Raw genomic sequence first — 21703 nt, 5'->3', positions numbered from 1 at the left:
TGGGTTTTACAGCAGTAAACCGAACCTGTTCCACCAGTTCCAATCTGCATGGCTGATTAAATGACCAGTATGACCAGTCAGGTGTTCTGGGCTACGCACGCCCCGCTCCAACACAGAGAGCAAAAGGAAGTGGAAAAACCCAGGTTAACAATGAAATAACAAAGAATGTGCACAAAGATTTAGCATAAAATGCTCTTCACAGTGTTGATTATGGTAGTAAGACTGCCCAACAATTGGTGACGTTTTAAAAAAAAATATTATAGCACATATGTAACACTCACTACCACGTAGTTATTGAAAATGATGACGTGGAAGTGTATGTACATAATGACCACCCAAGCAGGTTGCACGACATCATTATGTTGGAAAAAAAAAAAGAAAAAGGAAATCTTCTGAAATAATGTACACCAAAAAATCTTATTTTTGTAAAAGAAATAAAAGGCTCATGTTTTAATAGCAATTATCTCTAGGTGGTGAGATGATAAGTGATTTTTGTCTTACTCTTTTGCTTATGTGTATTAAGTGAATGTCTATTAATTTTATATCCATAGTTAATACCAAAAAAAAGAAAAAGAAAATCACCTTCCTCTTCCTTTTCCTGGGTGCTGCCCACAGAGATGGCAGCCATCTCCCATTTGGCATCGTGATTGCCCTCAGAATCTTGTGAAGCTCCAGATTGTCAAAAAATAGACCGGGAAGTTCATGCCCCAGCAGTAAGACTGATATGCCAACATTAAGTGTGATTGGCGAAAACCAGAGGCATAGACAACAGGGTGTAGAAACGATTCAAGAGCCAAATCGTGATGCCCAATACTCGTGATGGGAACAACAAGAAAGCAAAACACATGCTGCCCAGTGGCTTCCTGAAGTCTGTAATCCACACATCATGGAGCTGCCAACGCTGCTGATGTGCTGAGATTGCTCAAAAACGTTTCCTCCAAGAACCACAAAGCCATCGTGGAAAGAGCAGCCCAGCTGGCCATCAGAGTCACCAATCCCAATGCCAGGCTCCACGGGGAAGAAAATGAATAGAGAATTCATGTGCATGTTTTATTTGTGGTAACAAAGCCATGAAAACTCTACCATCTGGAATTGTCCTCCCTTCAAGCAGAAACAAAACCCAAGAAAATCTAGATAAAATGGAATAAAAATAATACTTGTAAATTCTTCATACGTGTTGCTTTTTCAGTCCTCACGACAATCCTGTGAGGTTGTGGTTGAAACCATTGGTGATCTACCAAATCTGTGTGTTTCGTGGCATTTCCCAGCCTCCCTTGAAGTCGGGTTGGTCATACAACAGACTTCTGGCAGACAGAATACAGGCAGACATTATGTGCACCTTTCCAACCTCACACAGTCCTTTCTGCTTTCTCTTCATCTACACACCTGCAAGCAGAGGACTCCAAGTTATGCCCAATGAAAGGAGCTTAGATGTTCAGAGAGAGCTGTCCAGCAAAGCCATCCATCTGCACCCACCATGGAATAAGAAATAAACTCTTTCTATATTAAGCCATCAAGATTTTGGGCTGTTTGTTACTGCAGCATATCTTGTCCTACCTTAACTAATACAGGTTTATACGACTTTCATCCCATTTTACAGATGAAGTAAGTAAGGCTCAGAGAGGTGAAGTAACATTTTAACTCCCAGAGCTATCTATACAGGGTAGAATTGGGAATCAACCAATGCTTGTTACACTCTAAAGCCATAGACTGGAAAACCTCCACAGGAAAGTTACATTGTTATCCTGGGTGGAAAGGTAACAATGCTTCCAATATATGCAGATTTATAGAGTGATTATCAGGGGTACTTATGAATTGATGGGGGTATATTAAAGCTGAGGTACATAAAAATCACTTGGGATGTTGGTTTAAAACATGACAGTTCCGAGACCCCAATCTCATTCTGAATCATTCTGATTCAGTAGCTCAGAGGAGGGCACATGCAATCTGCATTTTTAACATGCAGTAAAAAATAAACCTAGTGTTACAGTCAGGGCTTATGAGAAAGTTGATCTCAGTGGTAGACAAGTGCACGCTCCTGGCTTCCCAGCCTATGGTCTTCTGTAGTGTCTGGAGAAATTCCTCCTCCTTTGGGGTCAGTGTGTCAGAGAAAGCCCACCACCCACCACAGAAGCTGAAAAATGACAATTACCTACTTTCCCAGATCTCAGGGGCATGACCTGGACTTGTCTGACATCTCAGACATGCCCACCCCAGACTTGGAACCGAAGTTAGTGAAGGAAGGGAGAGTTGAGATGAACCAGGTGATAAAGCTTATAAAAAGACCTGTGGTGAGATTCTAGGATCATTCTAAATATATAGCCCCAAACCTAGTTCTCCTGCTCCCTGTAATTTCTGTGAGCTACCCCAAATCCTTTTAATAAATGTCATTTCAGCTTAAATCCACCAGAGTGGATGGCTTGCTGTTGCTTACTATTAAGAACTCTGGCTGCTATATGGTTATGCTCCAATAGTGATCCAATCTCAACCATCTCCAAGTAGTTTCAAAATATCTGCAGTTTTTACTATTTAAACAAAGTAAAGGCTATAAGCTAGACTATAGCAATAATTTGTAAAGTTACCTTTTCCTCTCCATCCACCTGCTTCACACCTTGCATGTCTGCAAAAATCCCCTCGTTCCCCCACATACACACCACCAGCACCACCAGTACCACCACCAAACTCCTCCCAAGGACTCTAATAAGATTCCCTTCTTTCTCTACTTTCCCCTTTGCCTCTCAAGTCTGCTGTAGAAAACCCTTGGGAGAACCTCTTTGGCAAAGGCAGATCTCTCTCAGAGGGCACTAAATGATTAATGCTGAACAGGGAAACGCAGAATCCACTTCAATGAACTTAGAAGATAAAAACCTAAGAATTCTTATATGTTTCTACTTTTTTTGCTGCCGTATATCCTAAAAGTGAGTGAGGCCACCTCTCCACGTCTTCTATGCTTCACGGTGTCCTAGAGATGGAAGGAGTAGTGGGATTTTGCACAGGGAAACCCAGTTTCCAGATACGTTTTGTAGTGCTGTTGAGAGTCTGATAAGTGGAGAATTGAAATACACGAAAACCAAAAGCTTGCACTCCAGAAAAGCATAAGGTATACAAACCTCAGGACAAATCCCGCTTGTGCAAGAAACATAACTTTTTTTTTTAATTTATTGGGGTGACAATTGTTAGTAAAATTACATAGATTTCAGGTGTACAATTATGTATTACATCATCTACAAATCCCATTGTGTGTTCACCACCCAGAGTCAGTTCTCCTTCCATCACCATATATTTGATCCCCTTACCCTCATCTCCCACCCCCCACCCCCTTTACCCTGTTTTTCTTTAACTGTATTCATATTTTAGTTTTCATCCTGTCTGGTGGCAGGAACTTAATCTCAGTCAATTCAGGGTCCTCTTTCTCTCTGAAGTTGGGTCTAAGTTCCAGGAAGCTTATGTCATGTCACAGCTTTGGAAATGGACATCTGGATCATGATAACCATCTACTGGGCTGGCATCTGCTTAGATGCACAGCATTTCCTCTCCTCCTTGGTCCACACGTGTGCTATTTTTATCTCACCCCTAGTCCTAACCTCTGGGCCTCTCCAAGTATGGTTCTTTTTGCTTCTCTCACCCCACTCTTGGGTCTGCTTTCTGGTGCTTCACCCTTTTCTGCTTGGAAGCATGAGGGAATTTTATGAGGCCACTGCAGGCCCATCAATGTAGACAACCCCACGTAACCATTTTCATGCATTGCTCCTCCTTCCTGCCCAGTACAGGATAAACTGGGGAAGCTTATTACCCCTAGGTTCTGCCTCAAAAGCAAGAATAGATGCCTTCTGCCCTTGGACCCTTAAAACCTAGCTGGGGTTTCTTTCATTCCCCCCATCTTCACCCCCAGGAGGCAGCCCAACAAGACAAGGCACAAGGGACCACTTCAGGAGCCCAGCTTGTTATACTTCCCTCCAGTCCTCTGCTCCCATCAATCCAGGGAATTGTGTAAAGCTGGTTTTGAGGATGGTAAAAACCGGCTGAGTCATTACATATTCTTTGGAATTGTTTGTGCTATGCCCTGTGCTGTCTCTGGTCCCTACTGTGGGTTAAGCTTTTAGAAATACAAAGGCTTCTTTCCCTCTTGCTGTGTCACTCCTTCCCGGAAGCAAATTTCATTGAGCTGGAGTGGGAGGAAAGGCTCTGGGAAAATCCTGAGGCCGGGATGGGGGTCCAGGAGTTAAAATCTTAAAATATTATTCCACCGCAGGGATCTGGTATGTAATGTTTGCTCTGGGCTTTTTTTCTTTTTGGCTTTTTATGAATTTCTAAGAACATCATTCTCCTACTCAGCCTCGCCCATTACATAGTGACCAGATTATAAGGCATTGTGTCTAGATGGTTGGTATAATTAATTCCTTTGATCATGTTCATTTAGTTAAAGAGCAGAGATTATTTTATCTTTATGTACTATACAAGTACAAGTTTTGTGTACATTTGAGATTAATTGCTATAAAATGATGTAGACCATTTTTTCTTGGATTCACATATATGGAATCATCCAGTGTATATTTTTTGTGTGTCTGTATTCTTTTGCTCAGTTAGTATTTGTGAGATTCATTCACATTGTTTTGTATATTTTTTTTAAATTACTGTATGGTATTCTGTTGTATGAGTAGGTCCTATTCTTTTGTTGATGGACAGATATTTGGGTATTCCCAATTTGGGGTTATTATGAAAAAAGCTGCTATGAACATTCTTGTACATGTTTTCTAGCAGATTTCATATCTCTTGGGTATATATACCTAGAGTAGGATTGCTAGGTCATAGGATACTTGTATATTTAGCTTTACTATAAAGTGCTAAATAGTTTTCTAGGAGTTGTAGGAATTTATACTTTCACCAGCAATGTATGAGAATTCCGGTTGCCTGACATCTTAATAATAATTTGTATCATCGGACTCTGAATTTAGCCATTTTGATGGATGTAGAATCCATTCTGATGGGTTTTCTCATTGCTTTTAATTTGCATTTGCCCTACAATAACAATTAACAATATTAAGCACCTTTTCATTTGCTGATTAGCTATTTCATTTACTTATTAGGATATCGTCCTTTGTGAGGTATCTGTTCAAGACTTTTGCCCATTTTTTATTTAGGTGTTTGTCCTTTCCTTATTGATGTGTAGGAGTCCTTTACACATCTGGATACAAGCCTTTTGTTGTATATGTGCATTGCAGATATATTCTCCTATGCTATGGCTTTCTTTCTCACTCCCTTATGGGTGTGTGACTTTTGATGACCAGAAGTTCTTAATTTTAATTATGCCCAATTTATTCATTTTTTATAGTTAGTAATTTTGGGGTCTTGTTTATTAAATCTCTCCTTAATCCAAGTTCATGAAAATATCCTCCTATGTTTCTTCAAGAAGCTTTATTATTTCACTTTTCACATATAGGTTCTACTACTATCAATCCCAAATTAATAACTTGTGTTTGATGTGAAGTAAGATGCAATGCTAATTTTTTCCATATGGATATACAATTACTATAAAGCCATTATTAAAAAGATTGTCCTTTTCCATTGTGTTTTTGTTGCATATGAAGTAACTATATATGTAGGTATATTTCTGGACTCTACAGTTTATTTTTGTTTATTTGTCTATCCTCAGACCAATATCACACACTCTTAATCACTGTAGCTTTATAGTAAATCTTGAAATTTGGTAGTGTAAACCCCTCAACGATGTGCTTTTCCTGTAAGATTGTCTTGGCTGTACTAGGCCACTTACATTTCCATAAAAATATTATACATTTCCACACAAAAAATTAAGTGGAATTTTGATTGGGGTTGCTTTGAACCTGTGGATAAATTTAGGGAGACCTGACATCTTAACAAAATTGAATGGTTTAATCTAATAGCAAAATTGCTGGATATTTCTATGTATATTGGATCATACCATCTATTAATAGAAAGTGTCACATCTTCATTTCCAGTCTTCATACCTTTGAATTTTTCTTTTCTTTCCCAATGCACTTACCAGATCCTCCACCATAATGTTTATTAGAAGTGGTGATAGGGGACATCCTTGTGTTATTTCTGGCCTCAAGTATAAGGATTTCAATATTTTACCATTTATTTAATGTTAGCTGTAGGTACTTTGTAGGTACTCTTTTTAAGGTTAAGGAAGTTCCCTTTTAGCCCTAGTTTGCTAAGACATCTTATCATGTATGACCACTGAATTTTGTCAAATACCCTTTCTGCGTGTATTGAGGCGATCCTGTGATACTTCTCCTTTCTACTGTTAATTTGGTGAATTACACTGATTTCTGGGTATTAAAGCAATTTTGCAACTTTATAAAACTTCACTTGGTCATAATGTATAATCTTTCTTATTTATGACTGGATTCAATTTGCTAATATTTTTGTTTAGGATTTTAGTATCTGTACTCTTAAGACATAATGGCCTGTAACATTCCTTTCTTATTATGTCCCTGGCAGTTTTTGGTATCAGGGTTATTCTGGTCCTATAAAACTAGTTTAGAATTGTTTCTTGTTTCTTCCTTAAAAGTGTATTAATTCTTCCCTGAAAAAAGTTACCAACAAAGCCATCTGGGCCTGCAGGGATTTTGTTGTTGTTGTTGGGGGGGGGGGGGGGAAGGGGGAGTTGGGGAGAATGGAGGCTTTTAATTGCAGATTCAACTTCTTTAATTGATAATCAACACAGGACTATTTATTTTTCCTATTTCCTTTGTGTCAGTTTTTAAGTATTTGTATTTCTCAAGGAATTTGTCCATATAAATTATTTTCTCAGTTTTTTTTGGCATAAAGTTTTTATGTTGCCCTCTTAAAGTTTTTTTTAATATTTAGGATTTGTAGTTATGTTCCCCCCCCTCCCACTTTTGTTTTTATTCCTGACCTTTATTTCTTGATCCTATGCTTGTGGGTTATCAATTTTATTGATTTTTTCCCCCCCACAAACCAATTTCTGGTTTTATTCCTGTTTTATTTCAACCTCTGTTTCTATTTCCTTAATTTCTGTTTTTGTCTTTATTTTTCGTCTTTTGAAAAAATTTTTGCTTCGTTTGCTTTTCTTTTTCTAGCTTTTTGGGATGGAAGCTTAGATTATTAAATTTCAAACTGCCTTCATTTAACACCCAAAATTTCCCTTCAGGCTCTGCTTTGGCTGTGTTCCACAACTTTTGATGCATTATATTGCTATTTCTTTGATGTGCTATTTTTATTTTTTGTATTTTTCTAATAGGTAATAACACATGTATAAATAAATGTATATGCAATGAAAAGTAAGTTTCCATCTATTTCACTTAGAATTTGGCAAGAAACAAAAATTTCCCCACTTAGATGATTTCAATGGAGATGTTTTAATAAGAAATGATTACGAAGTGTCAGCAGGGGTAGGGGATCAACCAAGGAATGTTAAATTGTTGTTGATTCATCATCAAGAGGACATCATTATCACTTCTAGGCCTAAAGGAGCAAAGTAAGGAAATAGTGTTCATAGAAGCTGGTAAAAGCTAGAAGCATGGAGACAGGGCACTAGACAGGTACCACAGTTATGGAGGGGCAAGGATGCTGTCAGAACTGCTTCACTAAGCAAGAAGGAAGTAGGACGAGCATGATCCTCGCCTCTCCTCCAGAGCTTTCATCTTCTGCTGTTGCTTCTTTTATAGCTGAATCCAAGCTAGTCTTTAGATAGTAATCCCCAGGACAGAGAATGAGTCAAAGAAAGGTAGAGAATGAGGGGATGGGGAAAACAACTGAGGAAACTATAGGGGATGTTCATGGGGTGCAGAATGAGGGTGAACCTGTGACATAACTCTGCCCTGAGTTGCTAGGTTTGTTGCATAATGAACAGATGTGAGGAAAGGTAATTGAGAAGACCAGGAATCAAGCGGTCCTTGACTTCACTCCAAAGAACAGTAGGATTTGGAGGAACAGAGGGTATTGCCAAGACACTCTTGAACTGTGCCGCAGTGTGGGCTGCGTACCACGGTGGTACACAGCATGGTACAAAGTCTGCATATCATAGAATGTTGAATCACATGCTGAGAAATATATTCCCTTTTAAATTATCCTTCAATCCTTCTGATTAAATCAAGAAGAAAGTTTTTACTTGAAAGTTATAACAACTCTCTAAGAAGAACAGGCCCAGGTTCAGAGTTTTTGTCAAGCAACAAGATTCAGCTAGAAGTTAATAACATTGTTTGGTTTTCATGGCAGTTATTTTCAAAGTTACTTCCAGTTTAAGGACATAATGTTCATAGAAGCTGGTAAAAGTTAGAACCATGGAGACAGGGCCCTCAACAGGTGCCACAGTTATGGAGGGGCAAGGATGCTGTCAGAACTGCTTTACCAATCAGTCAGGGAGTAGGATGAGCACGATCCTGGCCTCTCTCCTCTGGAGCTTTCATCTTCTGCTAGGAATTTTCACATTGTGGTAGAGCAACTAAATTGCAGGCACAAATTGTTAATTCTATTTAAAATTTAAATTCGTGACAGAAAATTCATCTTTAAGTTAATAATATTGATATCCATTTAGACCTGACACAGATTTCCAAATCTTATTTAGCAGCAAATAATAGCTCGTTAGCAGCTTGAGAACAGATACAGAGGAGAAGGTGCCATATTTATTAAATGAAAGTAAACCACCGTTCTTCTAAAAGCAAAGTATGTGTAACCCTAGTGCGGGTTTGGTTTGCAGATGTCCATGGGCTGTAAGTGAGAATTGAATTGTTCAAAAGCAAAACAGGAAATGCCAATCGACCTGAGCTCCCATAACTTTTTAAACCCAAATCTGGCAGGCTTGTCCCAACACTACTGACAGTGCATTCTCTCACAACATCAGATGGAATGCTCATTTAATTAGATTTGGTCAAGAAATTGTTCTAAGGTTTCACAACCTATGAAAGCACTCAATAAATATATCAGCGCACTCAAAAATCTGGGATGAGGTTTTTAAAATGTAGATCATATAGGCAAGACCTGACAGAATACATAATGAAGTGTAGGATTTCCAAAACAGGGAAGAAGAAGCACAAACTCCTTAGGAGGGCAGAGTACTACTGCCTGGATTGAAGGAAGTGGATGGAAAGCTTTCTTAAGACATGCTCCCCACCTTTCTTTCCACCTTTACAAGATTTTTATCAACTTGGTTGAGACATAGTTCACATACTATAAAATTCACCCATTTAAAGTGTACAAGTCAGTAATATTTAGTATATTCACAGAGTTGTGCAACCATCAGTATAATCTTGCTTTAGAACATTTTCGTCTCCCTAAAAAGAAACTCTATACCCAGTCGCAGACTCTCTCCATCCTCCCTCTTCCCAGCTCCTGACAACTATTGATCTGTTTTCTGTCTCTATGGATTTGCCTGTTTTGGGTATTTCATATAAATGGAATCATACAATATATGGCCTTTACTGACTGGTTTCTTTCAGTTAGTGTAATACAGTCAAGGTTCACCCACATCGTGGCATGTATCAGTTTTTCATTCCTTTTTATTGGCAAGTAATTTTCCTGCAATGAACTTTGGTTCATTTACATGCCCCTCCCTGATGATACTAAGAGATGGAGCCTTTGGGAGGTAATTGGGTCATGAGGGTGAAGCCCTCATGAATGGAACCAGTGCCCTTATAAAAAGACTCCAGAAAACTTCCTCGACCCTCCCACCATGTGAGGACAGTGAAAAGACCGCCGTCTGTGAACCAGGAAGTGGGCTCTCACCAGACACCAAATCTACTGGCACCTTGATCTTGGACTTCCCAGGCTCCAGAACTGTGGGAAATAAATGTTTGCTGTTTAAGCCACCCAGTCTATGGTATTTTGTTATAATAGCTTGAATGGACTAAGATAATTCCCCTACTTGAATATTCCATATTTTTTGTCCATTCATTAGTTAGTGGACATTTGAGCTGTCCCCACTTTTTGGCTATTATAAATAATGCAGCTATGATCATTTGTGTATGGGCTTATATGTTTTCTTTTCTGTTGGGTAGAATTGCTGGGTTATATGGTAAGATTATGTTTAACATTTGGAAGAACTGCCAGAGTGTTTTCCAAAGTGGCGGCACCATTTTCCATTATCATCAGCAGTGCATGGGGGTTACAATTTCTCCACATTCTTGCCAACACTTGGTATTCTTTTTATTATTGCCCTCCTAATGAGTATGAAGTGGTAGCTCACTGTTGTTTTGATTTGTATTTCCCTAATAACGATTGGTGTTAAGCATCTTTTAATTTTATTGTTAAGTTGTAAGAATTCCTTATATATTCTAGACATAAGACTTCCCTTTCCCCCACCTCCAGAGGGTCACCCTTGCCAGTGAACTTAGCCATTAAAGGAAAGAGCAAGAAAGAGATGAATATTAACACACTGAAGGGTTACCTTGCCTTGTGCGGTCTGGAGGTCGCCTACCTAAGTGGGGGTAGGCTAGGCCAAGGCTGTTCCCAAAAGGCATTTGGGTTCCTTGCAAATGCTTGGAAGCCTCAGATATCCACACCAACAAGAGTGGAAGAGATGACATTGATAAGGAAGAGTCTGAGTCTAGCGATCCTCAATAGCCACCTGCTACCATAAAAGTCATGTAGATTTTTGGTCTTCAAAATGTGGCCCTTGGACCAGCAGCATATGTACCACCTGGGAGCTTCTTAAATATACAGAATCTCATGCCCCACTCCAGCCATACTGAATCAGAATCCTTTGAATAAGAATTCCAGTGATCTGTATGCACTTTAGAGTTTGAGAATCACCGCTGCAGGATACTTAAAATAGATTTTAAAACTGCATTGCAGTAGGCCTGCCTGGATACCTGTGCCAGATGGGGCTGGCTGGTATTGAGACTGGTTTGGGGGGGGGGGGGGGGGCGGAAATGCAGGCAAATTTATCTCCAGTGTTCCTAAACCAACCCCTCCAATTCCAATGATTTCCTTTTATATTTAGGATCCCTCTGTTTTAAACAAATAAACCAGTGCTTTCTCTTTGTCTTATCCCTCTCCTATAGCCCAACATGCTCTGTGCAACCCTCCTAATACAACCACACCGCAAAGAACAGCATCGGCGATGACCACATTTATATTTTCCACAATTAAGAAGTGAGAAGACGTGAGCTTTCGGAGAACACTGAATAGACTGGGATGACCAAGGACTTTTCCAGATATTGAAATGACACCAGAGATTTTCTCTATTAATTATATCCTATATCCTGCATTGTGCCAAAAAGCATTGAAGAACTGAAATAAGGGTAGAAAAAACTATAAATAAACCACCAAGGGTAGGGTTTCTGAACCAAATTTCTGCCATATCGAACAGTATAGTTTGCTAGAAACAGGTTGCACATCTGGTTCTAAACTTCCAGCAGCCAACAAAAAGGAGGAAATACTATGAATTACATGTTCAGTGTACAAAAGATAAAAACCCATCAGCTATTCAGAGTTGCCTGGCCATTCTTGGTGCTGATGTGTATGAGAATTTTCTTCTTCAATCCTCAAATTTCTAGGTAAGAGCAAGCAGACCCAAGCTCATGAACCCTCAGTGAGTTGATGTCCTCTTAGGAAAAGGGCTCTAACATGAGCATCTTGGATAAGCACAGAGGTGAACCAAAACAGACAGGGCCTTGGACTGGGGACTACTCTAACATACCCACAAGCAGTTAGCTGAGGCCTGAAGGGTTTACGCCATAGAAATTGTACCTTGTCGGCGGCCACCTGAATTGGGCCAGTCTAGTGAACTATCTTTTTTTCCCCTTTTTGTTTTTCTTCCTCAACTACTACCCTACTGTAGAAAATCTTAAGGAGTCTTACCTTGGGTCCAGAAAACTGGATCAAAAGATTTATTCTGTTTTACTTAACGTGGAAACCTGCCTTTGCTTTCTTAGCTCAAATCCTCTGAGCATTGGGAGGGGTAGGGAGTTTGGAGATCATCTAGGTTATTCGCTAAGCCAGAAAGCACTGGAAATTAGCTGCTTCCATGAGACAGTCAGTGCACACTTTGCCAACGGGAAAGGGCTGATGTCACTCATGATACCAGCAGTTGGCTGCCAAGTGGTTATGATAAAAGAGGGCAGCTAGAAAGCATGTGGGAAAGTGGAAGGGAGGGCACAAAATAACTTACTTATATGCAAGAGGGGTTTGCTATAATGGAAAGAGTGCTAGACTAGCTCGTGTGATCTTGGACATGTCATTAATATCCCTGGATTTTCTTTACCTGTAATAAACAATCAAAGCAGTTAACACTCACTGTGTTCTTAGTATTTTACATGAATGATTCATGAAAATTTTTCACAACAATCTATAACATCCTGCTATTTCCTCCATTTTACAGATAAGGAAACTGAGAAGAAGGTTACTTGCCCAAGGCCACTCAATTGAGCCCAGGCAGTCTGACTCCAGTGTCTGAGCTGTCAACTGGAGAGGGTCAGATTAGATGAATGCTAGAGACTCTTGGCACCTCTGTGGTTAATTTTCTCTCTTGTTAACTTGGGATAATAGAGTTGTGACGATTACGAGATAATACAGATGAAGTGCTTAGCACAGTGGCTGGATCATAAGTGCTCAATAAGTGTCAGCTATTACGATTGTTCAGACTTTTACTATTACCATTGCCATTGCCATTTTATGGAACAAATCACTTCTGTCATCTCCTCAACAGCTGCCTGAGTGTACAGTTAGCACAACTAAACTGATTAATAAATTCAAACAATGGGTCAATTCAGTCATAAATTCAAGAAAGTTTGAATTGATGGCGAAGTAATTTGCCTAGTTCAATGGTCTTAAACAGCACCAATAGAACCTACTGTGATGATGAAAACGCTCTGTATCTGTGCTGTCCAATGTGGTAACCACTAGCAGCATGTGCCTATTAAATACTTGAAATGTGGCTAGTGTGACTGAGGCACTGAATATTTCACTTATTTAATTTTACTTACTTTACATTTTTATCTTAATAGCTACAGGTGACTAGTGGCTGCCATGTCAGACACCTCAGGAGGAAGCCTATCTGGCAGCCAAAACCATTGGTGAGAGGACACTCAAGTGTTAGGTACAAGAAAGAAAGTTGGGATCCCATCTGGCCACAACTCTGTTTTGTTTCAGTTGCCTTAAAAAATCATGGATCAAATATATGGTGATGGAAGGAGAACTGACTCTGGTTGCTGAACATACAATGTGATATATAGATGATATATAACAGAATATACACCTGGAACCTATGTAACTTTACTAACCATTGTCACCTTAATAAACTTGAATTAAAAAAAAAAAAGAGAGTGTCATACTACTTTATTTAAAAAAAAAAAAATCATGGATATTAGAATGCTCAGAGTTTAGAGGATTCCCTCCACCTGGTAAGTGGGGATATGCATTTTAGGACGATGGGAGGAAAAAAGACAATTTCACTTTCCTCATTGATTCTTTGTAAAATGGAATTCTTTATTGTCGTTCAGAATTGTTTTTGGAGTCTGGCTTGTTTATACCTATGCTATGTGACAATACTATGCCATTCCATCTTTCCATTGCTCAGTTTTACTCCATGCATAAACCAGAAAGAGATTTCAGGTCATGGCTTGAATGTTTCATTAGGAAAAAGGTGATCAAAATGGATGATTAAAGAATTTTCGGCTTGGAGGAGGCTATCTCGTAAGTATATCCATTACAAATTGGCATGTTAGGGAAGCCACACATGCATTTCCAGGACACAAGTGTGACATTTTGCCTTGCTTTTTGGACTGACTGACTTCGGATCAAAGGAGGGGCAGTCAGCCAGGTGGTGACAGTGCCACCCTCAGCTGTCACCCTGGTCCTCTGAGGCTCCTGATGATTTTTTTTTTTTTTAAATGAAGGTATTTCCTGATGCTATGCGGATATTAGTGAGCTCATTTTGATCTAAGTTGCTAAGCATGTGACTGCTACCCTAACACAAATTACTTATGTTCTGGTTCTAAATATTTTGAGCAATGAAGAAACCCCCACCAACTTTACTCCCCTCACGTCTCCCTACTTCCAGTATTAATTGGGTGAATAATTCAATGGCTGCCAAAATTTGCAGAAAATGAAATTGAAATCCAATGAAGCTTGCTTGTGTTAAACCAATTTTTAATGACAGTAATTAAGAGAATTTTCAGATAGGAAAGGCTTTGTTTATGTTGAAAGGTTAAATACCACCACCAGAAAGACAAGGGTCTTCTGCATAAAGGATTCTCTTTTTGCTGCGTCGAGATCATGCCAGCCAGTGTTGGAGCAGTGACTGCAGATACAGTGTCCCTCCCTGGAATTTGCCCCTCTTCACAACTGTCCTGTTGAGTTCACCTCTATAGGGCCTTGCACCAGAGCTGTAGCCCCTCAGGCTGTCTGCAGACAGACAGCAGGCCATCTGCCCTCTCGCTTTCCACCCAAACACAGCTGCCGGGCCCCATCCCAGCTCTAGCCATCTGGAGGAGGAACAAAGGGCCCCCTTTCCTCACCCTCCTGCTGGATGCCCGAGAGACTGGGGAGTCTTAGCACCCTCTTGGCCTCAGTGAGGGAAGAAAAATGAAAGAAGCGGCCAGATCCTCTCCTAGTGGCAGGCAGCTCCTCCCTGCTGGTTGTCCGAGCAAATGAAACCCTTCATTTAGGCCCCAAACATGTGTTGAGCTCTTGCAAGTGTCACACCCTGGACCAAGCTCTGGGGACTCAAGGATGAGACACAGCGCTGGCCTCTAGAAGCTCACAATCCAGTGAGGACGACGGACGCGTGCACTGCCAAGTTTACTGTCAGCAGAAGTGAAGGAGTCATAGGAGCCAGCAGAGCGATGCTGGGCTCAGGCAGAGGAGACCAGAGAAGTCTTCCCACAGGCGGTGACAGCCAGTCTGACATCTGAAAATGAGTCTGCACTGGGCACCAGCAAATCAGAACGGGGAAAGGTTGGCCCAAGTGGGAAATGTATGGAGCCCTGCGTGGTAGGGTGAGAAGTATGAGGAGGAAAGTGATGGAGGGAGAGGCTGAATAGGAAGAGCCAGATCCTAGAGGGCCTTGGTACCCATCAGAGAACGAGAGGTAGGCAGTGAAGGGCGGTGAGCGTGGGAGGCTCGCAGTCAGATTTGGGATTGGGAAGATTTTTTCGATGGAAGAGAAGAAGAGGGATCTAAAGCAACAAAACTAACAAAGAGAAGTCACAGTAATCCAGAGGAGAAATAGGGTGGCCGTATGAAGTGATAGTAGAGATGAAGAAAGTAGCTTGAAGGAGAAATCTTTACACGAAATATTAGCTCTCCACCCTCCAAACCAGTTCCCAAAGAATTCTGAAGTTCCCAGTCAGCTCTGCAAAAAAGGCACTCAAAACTGCTCTTCCGTGTGCCTGGATCTCTTCTCAGGTAGGGAAGAGCTTGGCCGCACAGGGACCACTCTCTCCGGAATGGGCCCAAGAGCCACCTGGCAGCCACAATGGTATAAGATGGCATGTCAGGCTATTCTCAGAAAGGATCGTTACCGAGAGGTATCTGACTTGCTGAAATAGCTCAAATCTCAACGACAGCATGTCCCTTTGAGCCTCATTCCAGTCAGGTCCTCAAATCTACCAGGAGAGGTCTCCTTTCTGAAAGCAGCTTGTTCAGCTGGCTGCAGTCAGTTCTAGGCTGCTTTTGACCTCCCCGGGAGCAACGTCAGGGCACTGGAGGGCGGCCTCACAGAAGAGCGGTCTGTCAGCCATGCCTCTCCCACTCCTGCCTTCCCCACAGGGGCAGACGCTGCCTACCAGGTCAGAGGCCAAGGGGCTGTTCAGTTTCTTTTTTTGTGTATGATTAAAAGGAAAGAAGGTGAAGGCTCTTTCTGTTCCAATGCCCTTCATTCCTGGCTTCCTTAAAATGCAGGAAATTCATAATTTTAAGAGCATGCATGAAGAATCAGGAGCCAAAAAGAAGGAATCGAAACTGGCTCCTCTTAGAAAAGCAGGGACCAAATGTTAGTGACAATCTGATTTATGATAGAAGAGGAAAAAATGGATGCCCCAGCTCCATCCCTTGGATCTATGCAATGGACTCCACGCTGGTTCCAAGAGAGAGGACCTGAGGTCTGGTCCACTGTTTAAAACCTCAGTTTCTAATCATAAAACTACTTCCAAAGCACTTTATTATTTGCAGATTTTGCCATTTTTAAAAACGTGAGGCATCAAGAACTATAGTAAGTCATCGATCTGGCAGCTAGGTTAAAACTCCCTTTAAGAGAGTTCAATCTGTTTAAGTCACTGAAAACTCATACCATTATTTTTCTTTCTCAGTGATGAATCTTAATTTCTATTCTGAGATTTTTACTTTCAACACATAAAAATTCTTAAATTACAACTGCTAAAAATAGCCAAGGGTAGATTTTCTATTCCTTTTCCTTCCGTTTCTCAGCCTCTGTATCATTGCTGCTTTCCTCTAAGGAGGGTTGTTTGGGTTTGTTTGGTAGGTTTTTAAAAAAATAAATATTTTCTATTCCCTTAATTCTTACATTTTAGAGTATATATTTTTTTACTAATGTTACCCTAAATTAGACATTATAAAAACAGTAGATAAGCTTGTTAATTCAGCTGATTCATAATTTCTTACATGAAAAGCTTATCAGCAGTTTTAGAAGACATGATAAATTAATATTATAACCTTCCAAACAGATTGCTGAAGGGCCCAAGGATTACCAGTTAGTGTCTTTTTGGGGAAAGTTTTTTTTCTTTTTCCTCGAGTTATTCCCATGTTTTAAAGGAGTAAAAGAGAGTACTCTTTGAATGTCAATCTTGTTTTGAAAATTCATACTGTTTTTAATCCTCTATGCAGTGAATCCAAGAGCACTGATCTTTGTAAAGTCCCATCACTTCTCTGGGCCTCCGTGTTTTTATTGTGGGAGGAAGTAGGAGAATTAAATGATAAGGTCTCAAAAGTTTGAATGCTGTATAGCTTCCTCATTTAAATGCTGTTTCCTCACTCTGTTTAACAGAATCCACACTCTTTGCTCCTACTGCAGTTCCTGAGTGTCCCAATGACCTGCATTCCCGATGACATCCGCCTTCCGCCTTGCTGTGGGCTCTCTATTATTGTGGCTCTTGAATCACATTCTTTCAGCCCAAGAACCCTCAACACAGTTTGCTCTCCAAGAACCAGCATACTTTTGTTGGCCCAGAAGGGCAAGTCACATGACTTCCTCCGCTTGTCTGGAAATTGCTCAGTCAAAAGATTTCTCAGCAGTTCTTTCACTTCATTTATTCCAGATCCTTCAAATCCCACTTTGTTCTCTTGCTCAGAATTTCAGCAGATGGTCTTCTAAAAGGAAAAATATGTCGTGGTGTTCAATTCCCCTCTCTTGTAGTGCTTACTTGTATGCCCCTTGAAGTCTTTTCTCACATCCTACCCTCTTCCAAGGGGGTATAAATATATATTTTTTTCTTTTGAAGTAGTAGCCCTCTCCACTACAATTTCTTATTCTTTTTTGCTTGAAATATGAGTATAAACTCTTAAGACAAATTCTGCAGGCAACACAGCTCTGCACCTCCAGACAAATGCTGAGGTTTTCGTTGTAACACTTGTACTTGTTTTCCATTAAGAACAAGACAAAATGTTTTAGGAATTCCAGTTTCTTGGGAACAAAACATAGAAGCACAAATCAAGGTATTTTAGAGGAAGAGTCTTTGAGATGATGTGATGATGTGTCCCCATTTTACAGATGAGAAACAGCCAGTTTGCAACTGGGAAGCTCAAGGTCATGTAACCAGTTATGGCAGAGTCAAAACCAGAAGCAGAGATGGCAGCTGCCTCCCAGACCAGAGTTGTCTCAACCTCAGTTTCTTCAACGGTAAAGTGCAAACACAACTGTAAATGAAGTACCCGGTGTACAAAAGGATGTCGAAAGGTAAGTGAGTTAATATATGTAAGTACTTAGAACAGCGCCTGGTACAGAGTTGATGTTCCATAAATGTTAGTGCCTTTTAGCAGAAGTAGTAAAGATCAACATTGTAGGGAAAGGATGCCCTATAGTCTCGTCGTGTGAATTTTGTCAAAACGATTGCATTTCTTTATTCTATAGTTTCTATGAAAAATTTGGAAGATAGAATTTGGCACAAAATGATGATACTGATAAATAAATTTACCAACAGAAAATATAATAATAATTTTAAAATAAAAATAGAAGTATCCAGTATTACAATATGTTTTATAAGGTAGGTAGCATTACCAAGGACACAAGGAAATCCTTCATAAGCTATTCTTTTTTTTACCATATTTATCAACTTTCAGTTTTATGATGATTTTCTCCAAAGGGTATATATCTTCCTCTACTTTCATTCCTCAGTGTTTTTCTCTTTTCACTTTTCCATACTGACTATTCTCCATTGAGAAACAAATTTACAGCCTTCTAGAGTTATAAAATGGCCATGTATTTGAAAGTAGCAGTCTGTTCTTTCTATAACCCAATAATGCTATTTGTTCATCAAACATTCAACTCTGTTTTTAGTTATATTCTCTGCTCCCTTACCCCTCTGACATGTTCATTCTTAATCAGGAGGAGACAGGACATGGTAGTGAGAAATCTTCAAAAAAGAATGGCTTAAAATGAAGAGTTTGAAAATGTCAGTATGTCAGTACACTTACAATGCAATGTTCATGGGCTATAAATAGAAGGAACAGGAGAGAGATGAAAATAACTAAGTTATTTGTAAAGTGGTTGAAAATGCGGTATACATTTAGAATTCCCTTTCAAATGTCAAGTTTGTGAGACTATTTTAAAATGTATGGCTATTCTACATATGCATAATAATTTATATAGATCCTTAAAAACATGAGATTAGTTCTGGGGTAAGTTTGGCCCTGATTAAAGAACTGCACTGTACATGTGTGTTTATTTTCCTGTTAGTCATATAACCTCATCATTTCTTCTTAATTAGAAAAAAAAAAATCCATACACACCCAAGGACGAAGACACACACACACACACACACACACACACACACACTCCCAGCATGGATATTTTAGCAGGAACCAGCTTTTATTTTAGACATAGTCTTTATTTTAGGTCTTATTCAAGATGGGTTTTCTTGGAAGTACTCTCTGAGATGAAGGTTATTGTCTAGGGTGTTTATTCAATAATGCCCTTGGGATCAACACTTGTGAAAAGGAGGAAAGAAAGCGTAAGTAGAAAGCTGGCCCACTAACTACTTGACAGCCTCATTGAACCCTACGTGCAGCTCTGGAGCTAAAATGGCCCTTCAAAGTGTCCCACATGAGGTCAAATAGCTGGGCTTTTCTGCTTCCACTTCAGTCAGTCATTAGCTATGGGCTGCCCCCAGAAAGGCCTGTGCCTGGGCAAAGCTGAGGAGAAGCCTAAAGAGGCGGACAGCTAAAGACTGTTTGCCAACCCAATTGCCCTCCCCGTAGCAGAGGCAACAAATCCTTCCTTTAAGAGACATGTGGGGGTCCCCTCACTGAGACCCTCAAGGATCCGGTCCTAACTAACTGTGTGCACTTGGCCAGTTCACTTTGCCTCTCTGAGTTTGTATTTGTGTCCTACAGAGGGGCTGGTTGGATTAAATAATCTCCAGGATTTTTTTTAGTTCTAAAATTCTAAATTTTTTAAAAATAAATTTTCATACCCCAACTTCCATTTTGTTTTTGCAAATGTAGAAAATAATTCCATGGTGTATATATATATATATATATATATATATATACACCATGGAATTATTTTCTAATTATTTAATTATATATATATATATATATATATATATATATATATATATATATATAATTTAAAAATTGCACATGCATACATATAGATGGAAAGTCTTCTTGTTCCTTTTGTCACAATAGGAATTTGACCAGAAAGTACATGCAAGAGGAAAAAATGTAGGAGTGAGTAGATAAGAACTCAATTCTTGGGCAGTGCTGACGAGCTACCAAGGAGGTCATATAATAACGTGTGTCTCTTGAATATAGAATATAAAAATAAGGTGGTTTTCTTACGCCTTTAGAGCTCTCTAGCTAACAGTGATAAAAGTGAGCTCTCTCTCCCTCTCTCTCTCCAATTATGGTAATTAGGCCCCATTGTAGGAACATTAAGGGGAACAAAGTACCCTTCTCATTTTTTCCTTTATCAGCCAGCCCACAGGATCTTCCACCGCCTCCCCAGCTAGATTTTTCAAGGCTCGTGTGGGCATCTGCAGTGTGGAAACCAGATGGCAATTTTCTTGAATCTGCCTGTTCTACTTTAACTGCCTCTTTGCTCTAAGCTCCCCAAGAGTGTGCTGCAGGTAGGGTTAGCATGAAAAAACACTGGATTCCAGTCATCTACTAAGTAGATGTGAAGACAGTTTAAAGGAACAAGTCAGCACAGAGACTTCAAGGGTCTATTGCTGGGTAAAACATGCAACATGGTGAAACATATTCAGGAACTAGGTCTCTGGGGTTTTTGTTTGTTTGTTTGTTTGTTTGAGTTGTAGAAATGTTCACCCATTGTAGGTAGGGGCTGATTGGAAGGGGGAAGTTTTGATGTCTAGTAGAGCTTATCATTTTCTAGACTTTGGGGCATATCTTTGTCTCATGGTGACAATATCAGGATGCATCAACTTGGTGGCTGGTTTTTGTTTGCTAAGAGAAAATGGTTAGAGCAGCATGGATGGTGAAGGGAAGGGGAGATACTGTAGGATTCTGGGGTGAATAAAGATAGAGTGCTCCATGGGTTTTCAAATGCCAGTCTGCAGGCTGGAATCAAGCTGGCTTCTTCAGAATCACTCGGGGAACTTGTCAAAAATAGAGATTTCCGAAAGCCATCCTCAGAAATTTTGATATAGCAACAAATTCTCCTGTTTGATTCTGACATCCTGTCATACAGGAGTGGTTAGAATGTACCACTTAAATCATTTTCATCCATTACTCAAATATATGGTTATTAAGCATCTTCTACAGAAAAGTTGCTCAGCTGAGTTCTGTGGGATTTATAAATATGTACAAGGCTGCCTGAAATCCCTTTAAACATAAACAGAGGACTAGATAGGTAGGCAGGTAGGTGACAGACAGAGATGTTCTCAGACATCAGTTTATAGGCCAGTGGAATGGAGAGAATAGAATGGAACTATGATGCCAGGGAAAATAAGCAGATGTTTTAAACCACGTAAGGGAAGAAGAAGGAGACAGCCTGGCAGATTTCCCAGGAATGGTCCTTAGTTCAGAGTTCAAAGGTTGTAGAAAACAAATATGAATATTAACATCATAAATTTATAGAAAAATTCAATGAAGGCATATGTATAGTACGTAGCACAGTATGTAATAATTGTCAATAAATGGTAGATATTAATAACCACAGGAAATTTAAAGGGCTATGGGTAAATACCTTTTTTTAAAAATATCTCTCCCTCTCTGCCTGTCACAGTGCCTATAATTCTTTTACTGACTTTTGAAGTCTTATTGGAAAAGACTTTTATTGAAGAAACTATTTCGAAAGGCTCAGGCTTTAAACTTTTGATTGTTAGTCTAGGAAGAAGAAGAAGAAAAACAAGGAACAGTGGTCACAGTGGAGGACACAAGATGGAAAGGAGTTGAGGTGGTGTCAGCGGCTAAATTCCATCTACCCAGCATCATTACTGTGGAAGCTGCCCTCCTGAGAGTGGGCCAACCATCCAAGGCAGGCTGTGTGCCCTATGTGATCATTCAGAGCCCAGGCCCCCTCTACTAAGGGGTCCTTCTTCCTCTCAGAGCTAGCAAATGG

At 39.9% G+C, this 21703-nt stretch overlaps 1 pseudogene; it reads left to right on the top strand.

Moving 5' to 3' along the window:
* The first annotated feature begins 555 nt into the window (after positions 1–555).
* LOC148754833 (large ribosomal subunit protein eL32 pseudogene) lies at positions 556–1167 on the top strand (annotated as a pseudogene).
* The last annotated feature ends 20536 nt before the right edge of the window (positions 1168–21703 follow it).

Source organism: Rhinolophus sinicus, chromosome 17 (genome assembly GCF_057876585.1).
Source record: "Rhinolophus sinicus isolate RSI-liver-muscle chromosome 17, RSI-T2T, whole genome shotgun sequence".
Classification (NCBI taxonomy): Eukaryota; Metazoa; Chordata; class Mammalia; order Chiroptera; family Rhinolophidae; genus Rhinolophus; species Rhinolophus sinicus.
Note: the sequence above shows the minus strand (reverse complement) of the source record. Positions and strands in the feature narration are given on the sequence as shown.